This window comes from Corylus avellana, chromosome 9 (assembly GCF_965113065.1).
Source record: "Corylus avellana chromosome 9, dhCorAvel1.hap1.2, whole genome shotgun sequence".
Taxonomy (NCBI): domain Eukaryota; kingdom Viridiplantae; phylum Streptophyta; class Magnoliopsida; order Fagales; family Betulaceae; genus Corylus; species Corylus avellana.
In genome coordinates, this window is record NC_142498.1 from 11,032,437 (window position 1) to 11,039,244 (window position 6,808).

The 6,808-nt window shown below is 36.5% G+C and overlaps 1 pseudogene; it reads left to right on the top strand.

The window, feature by feature from the left end:
• The first annotated feature begins 6,084 nt into the window (after window positions 1-6,084).
• The window catches only part of LOC132190896 (uncharacterized), a 26,934-nt pseudogene continuing 26,210 nt past the window's right edge, over window positions 6,085-6,808 (top strand).

The following is a 6,808-nucleotide window of genomic DNA, read 5'->3' on the forward strand; positions in this document are numbered from 1 at the left end:
TGAAATCCTTATAGAAAGAGCTGGTGTCATAATCATTGCGGAAAAAGGTGAAACACTCACGAGATTTAACTTGTATAAATTCTCTTGGACAATTGAAGAGGAATGGGTGTATGACTTTTTATTAAAGTTGAGGAAAAAGGGTTTAATTTTTGCATTAAGAGTTGCCATTTTTCTTATGAGATGTGATTGCTCCATGCCTATGTGGCTTGTGACCTCTCTTGTGAAATGTTTCGCACACTTCACTATGACATGTTTTAGCATGTTCATTTGTATCATTTTTATAATCATGTTTTTGATAAACCATCATGTTCGTTCATACTTGGACTAAACTGAAGTTCATGTTAGTTTTTGATGAGATAGTTTCTCTCATGTTTTAATAAGTGATTGTTGTATGTGCTCAAGTTGATTGGGTGACAAAATTTGAGCTTGTTTGGTTTTAAAAAGGAAAAGGAAGGGTGAAGATGATTGTTTCTTGACACTCTATTTTCGTTTATGAAAATTGTTGTTGCTTCACTCAAGTTCTATCTCCCAAGGGATTTTCTGTTTAATCTCTGATCTGCTGTTTGGTCCTTCTTGAAGGTATATGTCTTATATGATTCTTGTGCATTTTGGTACACATTGTGACTGTAATCGGTGATCTCATTCATATGATTATCACAAGTATGTTCTTGTGTTGTTTTGAAAAGGGTATATGTTTTTCTTGAAAAGCAAAATATGTTGTTTTTCAAAACATGATTGAGATGTGTTTCTCTTCACTCTTTGTCTTTCTCTCAACAAAATTTGTGCTTGTTTCAAAACCTTTTTGTTGATTGTATGTGCTTGCATTTAGAGTCTTGATTATGTCTTGAATCTCTTTATGCCTTCTAGAATCCTAATGTGCATACTTTTCTGGTTTGGATATCCCTCCTTGAAGGTGGTTGTTGGTTGTGTCCCTCACCTTCCTGTGCTAGGATGAGTTGTCGTATTAATCTAGTTGCTCATAGGTTGTCTGGATTGTATTCTCGTAGTTCCTTGCAGGAAAGTTGTCTTTTCCTTCATTCCCAAGAGCAAGAGTGGAAGTTGGTCCTACGCCTCCTATGGGTACTTATAAAGTTGAAGTTGTATTTGCCAAGAGATTTGTGACTGGCAGTGACTGAGCTATGATCCTTTCCAAGAAGCTCAATCGAGAAAAGAGGTAAACGTTGCCTTGACTTTAATCTTTTCATTCACACACAGGCAATTGTCTTTGTTTGTGCACCACCCTTTGCTTAGGTGATTGATTTCCTTTATGATTGCAGTATGTTGTGTCTTTGCATGCCTCTTGTTTTATCCTTCTTGTCTATTGCATGCTCGTTATCCCCTTGTTTATGATTGTTGAAATTTGGATAAACCTTTGGTTATTCACTTTTATTTTTTTTTTGGGATTTTTTTGTATAGTCTTGTGCATGTGCCTTTTGTTTTTAAATGTTTTGGGCTCCTCGACTCACATGCTCATATGTTTCAGATGTACGATTGGCATTTCATGTTCTTGTCTTGCACATTTGATACTCCTCTTTGAATTTGTTTTTAAGGAGAATATAGGGTTCACAGTTTATGATTGTGGATCTTCCATACTTTAGCATGTTTGGGTTGTTTTGAAACTGCATTTTCACATACAGTGTATCTTGATAACATGTTAATTTGTTTCTTGCTTCTCCCATTACATATTCCCATAATATGTGAAATTGGTGACAATTGCCCTTTTGATTGTGTGTTGAGTTTTTGCAATTGTTCTTTGACATGTTGTGACTGTGGGTTTGTGGTCTTGATGGTTTGTGCTTTAGAATTGTAAATGACTTGTTAGTTGTGCTAATTTTTTGTTTTCATGCATCTCAACCTTGTTTGGATGAAATGAATTGGGCATTTGAATAGGATTTTCTTTGGACTCACTTGCACTTTCATGTGTTTAGTTTGACCATTTCATGCTCTCATGTTGTGTTGTGTGCTCATAGTGTATGTCTTGACTTGAGCCTTTTTTGTTCCTACTATGGTCTTTTGCAACCCTCCTAATTTATACCTTCCAATGATACAAGTGATGCCACTTGAAGCTCCTTCCTCGTCTTTTATGATAAAATTGGGAGAATGTTGTGTGTTGGAATACTTGTTAGGGAGAGGTTGCTCATGTTAAGGGGGAGTTAACATTAGAGCTGTTTTGTTTTTCTGGAATCTTTCATATCTCTTGTTGTCTTTGACATATTTTGTTAGATATTTTGGCTTGATATGCCTTTATGACGCATGCTTGTTTCTATGTGGCACTTTGTTTAAAATACTTTCACATGTGTCATTCTTAGTGTTATTTATTCTCTTTCCTGTTGTCTTTTGAGTTGTTAATTTGAGGAGAATGTGTTTCATTTTGTATCCCTTTGACCATTCAGACAAAAAGGGGGAGAGTATTTTGTGTGAAGGGGGAACTTGCACTTTTTGTTGACTTGTTTAGGTGCTTTGATCTTGGTATCTCACAAACAAAGATTCTTTTGATTCTTTGATCTTGGTATCTCACAAACAAAGATTCGTTTGATGCTTTGCTCTATGTATCTGAACTTGCTTGTTGTTGACTTGTTTGGTGCTTTGATCTTTGTATCTCACAAACAAGGTTTTGTTTGGTGCTTTGATTTCTGTATCTTGCTTCTTGTTGACTTGTTTGGTGCTGTGATCTTTGTATCTCACAAACAAGGTTTTGTTTGGTGTTTTGATTTCTGTATCTTGCTTCTTGTTGACTTATTTGGTGCTTTGATCTATGTATCTCACAAAGAAGGTTTTGTTTAGTACTTTGATCTTTGTATCTCACAAACAAGGTTTTGTGTTCCTTTCTTTTATTGGCATGTTGCCTTGTATTCTGCAGTTCTTCTCTTGTTGGCATGTTGCCTTGTTCGTTCTTCTCGTGTTGGTGTGTTGCCTTCTCTTGGTGGCGTGTTGCCTTGTTTGTTCTTTTCTTGTTATTGTGGGTTTGCATATAACATGGGTTATATATTCTTTCTTGATACAAACTCATGTAAGTGGTTATTAGATGATAGTGTTGGAGATGTCTCCCACTTTTTTTTTAATGCTATGCTTGTAATGAGTTTGTTATTGTTTTCTGAGAATAGGTACATTAACATATTTCATCAACCAAAGTCTAGTAGTGGTTTGTTAGGTTGAAGTTGGGGTTGTACATTGTTATTTACTTGTAATTGTTGTTATCTTTGATGTTTTTGGGTTTTGTCATTCAATGGCCAAAGGGGGAGATTGTTAGGTCGAATTTGGCCTTATTCAATTAGCAAAACATGTGTTTATAATTTCTCATTCCTTCCCTTGTGTTAAGGTGAAGATTGGAGATGTTTAGAGTTTTGTCATTAAATGGCTAAAGGGAGAGATTGTTAGGTTTAGTTTGGCCTTATTTAATGAACAAAACATTTGTTTGTATTTTCCCATTCTTCCCCAAGTGTCGGAGTGAAGATTGGATGTTTGTTAGATTTCTTAGCCTTCCCTGTTAGATGGGGCGTCAGAACGAGCTCGTGATAGCACTGAAGGAGTGTCTTTAGTTTCCTGTCAGGATCCCCATCAGGACGGACATGTAATGAGAAGTTTCTGTTCCTCATCAGAAATCGCATTAGAACGGGACATGTAATAGGAGGCTATTGGTTCCTTGTCAGGAACCTCAACAGAACGGGACAAGTGATGAGAGCATTTCTCGTCAGGAAGCTCGTCAGAACGAGACAAGGGACGAGATCATTTCTCATCAAAACGGGACAAGTAACAAAAGCAAAATTGAAGCCTATATTTTCTTGTCATGAACCCCATGAGGACGGGACATGTAACAGGACCAAAGTTGGACTCCCTAGTTTCCCGTCAGCTGGTGCATCATGACGGGCTCATGATGGGTATTTAGATCTATTTTTTTTCTCTAACTCCCGTTATGATGAGAATGGTTCAAAATATCAGATTTTGACCTTCTTGTCCTAATGGAAGAAAATCCATGTTAAGGTGGAAATAAGTAAAACTGTAGATCTATACATACCTGTCTTATTTATGCAAAACTCTTTAAACCTCTCCATTTCCATTTATGCTCCTTTGAGCTTGAAGGTTCTAGTGAAGAAAGGGTTGATACTATCATTCATGGAAGTGATACCCTTCACTATTTTGTGTACCAAGTAAGGCTACCTAAACAGCTTCGTGCTTTCTCGCCTACTTAGGGTTTTTGTTTTTGCCTTTTTCAAACCACACCATACATGTCATTCAACCGCAAAGAAGTCTATCGAAGGGTTGGTAAGGAAATGCACTGCATGAGGGTGGTCACGATGGAGACAAGCTGGGATGCTTGTTGTTCTTACAAGTCTAGAGGTCCTCTAGGGAGTGAGTATTATCTGCTCTGTTACTGTGAATATTCATATAGTGATTTTCTAGGTTTGACAGCCCCATAATGGTTTTTCCTTTTAGGTGCTCAAAGGGTTTTCCACTTAGTCAACATCTTGTGTTCTGGTTGTGTGAATGTTCGTTTTTTTTTTTTTTTTTTGTGTTGGTTTATTATTAAGCATAGCATGATGAGAATCAACAAGCATCATTAAAGGATCCATTGCAGGGCCTATTACTACAGCAAGATCCAAGAAGATCAAATAAGCACTTAATGGGTTGATTGTAAAATGGGGCATTCCAAGCTTGGCCCAAAGGGAGATGAAGGCGTAATAAATTTGATCCAAGCTATTGATGGAGCTGATTGTGCATAATTTCCTTAGCAATGACATGGATTAATGGTTGATTATGGCTGATTGACTTTCCAATTACATACCAATTAATTGGATGATTGACTTGCCAAATTACATGCCAATTAATTGGTTGATTGACTTACCTATTTCAAGACCTTCCTTAGGCATGATTTAATTGCCAATTTCAGTCTATTTTTGGCATGGAGGAGCTGCTAATTTCAGACCAAATCAACCTTAATTTTAGGCTTTTATTAGTTAGTCATTTTTTTACTTTATTTACTATTCAATGTTGGAACCAATTTAATTTCCTTTCCATAGCAAGCAGGTAGTCATATTTTCAGCCATGCTTTATAAATAGCATGCACTCATTGTAATGGACATCATGAATGAAAATTAGAAAAAAGAGTGGTTTGCTTCTATTATTAGTTCTTCAAAGAACTTGTGAACTTATCAAGGATTCTTCCATGTGGCGTTCAAGCTTTATACCTTCGGTTCGTGATTCAATTATAATCATTGGGTCTAGGGTTGTTACTTTATACCTTTGATTCGCGTTTCATTTATAAACGTTGGGTCGAGGTTTTCTATTAAAAATCTGAATTTTAGCTTTCTTAGGTCAGTAGTCTAATATTGTTTGTTGGGTCTCAAAAGCAAGTCAATTGAGGTTCGCATCATTTGGTATCAAAGCACAGGCTCTAAAATCAGGTTTACTATCCCTTTTTATTTTTATTTTTTTATTTTTTTATTTTTTTATTTTTTATCTTTTGTTTATTGTTATCATCCTATCTTGTTCCGTTTGTGTTCATTATTCCTGCTTGTTGTTTTGTGTTGTGCACCAAGTTCAAAAAAAAAAAAAAAAAAGGAGACGTCAGAAAAGAAAAAAAAAAGGAAACGTAAAAAAAAAAAAGAAAAAAAGAAAAAAGAAAAAACAAAACAAAACAATTGTTTGTTTGTTTTCTTTCTTCTTTCTTATGTTCTCTTCCTTTGATTCGTTGTTTCTATAATATTTTCCTGTTCGTTTGTTTTCTTTCTTCTTTCTTTTGTCATCTTCCTTTGATTCGTTGTTTCTATAATATTTTCCTGTTCGTTTGTTTTCTTTCTTCTTTCTTTTGTCCTCTTCCTTTCATTCATTGTTTCTATAATATTTTAATGCTGTTGGTATTGGTTTAAATACTACAAGTTGAATTTTTTGATCAAGTTTATTAGTTTAATAAAGAACGGAAAATGGGAAGCTACGAGTGGAAAAAGGCAAGGGAGTGTGAGACTAATATCGAAAACAAAGCCAATTTAAGAGTGAAACACGAGTGTGAGTGACATAATTTGAGTGCAAACACGTGAGGTACTGTTGTGAGGAATTATTTCTAACATTTCTCTATAGTTTCAAGCTATGCCTTCCAGGGGCGACACATCAAGCAAAGAAGGAGGGGAGGAGTCGTTCTTCTTGTTGCAGGCTATGCAACAACAATTTGAACGCATGAATGTGGTGTTTAATGAGATTTGGGATCGGATGGATAGGCAAGATGCCGTTATTGCTACTTGGTGTGAGGGGCGTCCTCAAAGAGTCCCTAATGCTAGAAGGCAAGAAAGATGTGTGCACATGAATGAATCTGATAACGACCACGAGGATGAGTTCGAAAATGAAAGGGATCAAGCTTCATTGAACGGTGAGGGCAGGTTCGTGCCAAGGGGAGAAAGGCATGGTAGAGGTTTCTGAAGAGATCCGAGATGGCAAAATGGGACTGACAGAAACCTAGGAAACATCAAAATGAAGATACCATCTTTCCAAGGGAAAAACGATCCTGAAGCCTACTTGGAATGGGAGAAGAAGGTGGAGTTGATTTTTGAGTGCCACAACTACTCCGAGGAGAAAAAGGTAAAACTCGCAGTCATTGAGTTTACTGACTATGCTATTATTTGGTGGGATCAACTTGTGATGAACAGAAGGAGAAACCATGAGAGGCCTATTGAGACGTGGGAGGAAATGAAGGCCATCATGAGGAGGCAGTTTGTCCCTAGTCACTACTATAGGGACTTGTATCAAAAATTACAAAGTCTTACTCAAGGCTATAGGAGTGTGGATGACTACTACAAGGAGATGGAGATCGCCATGA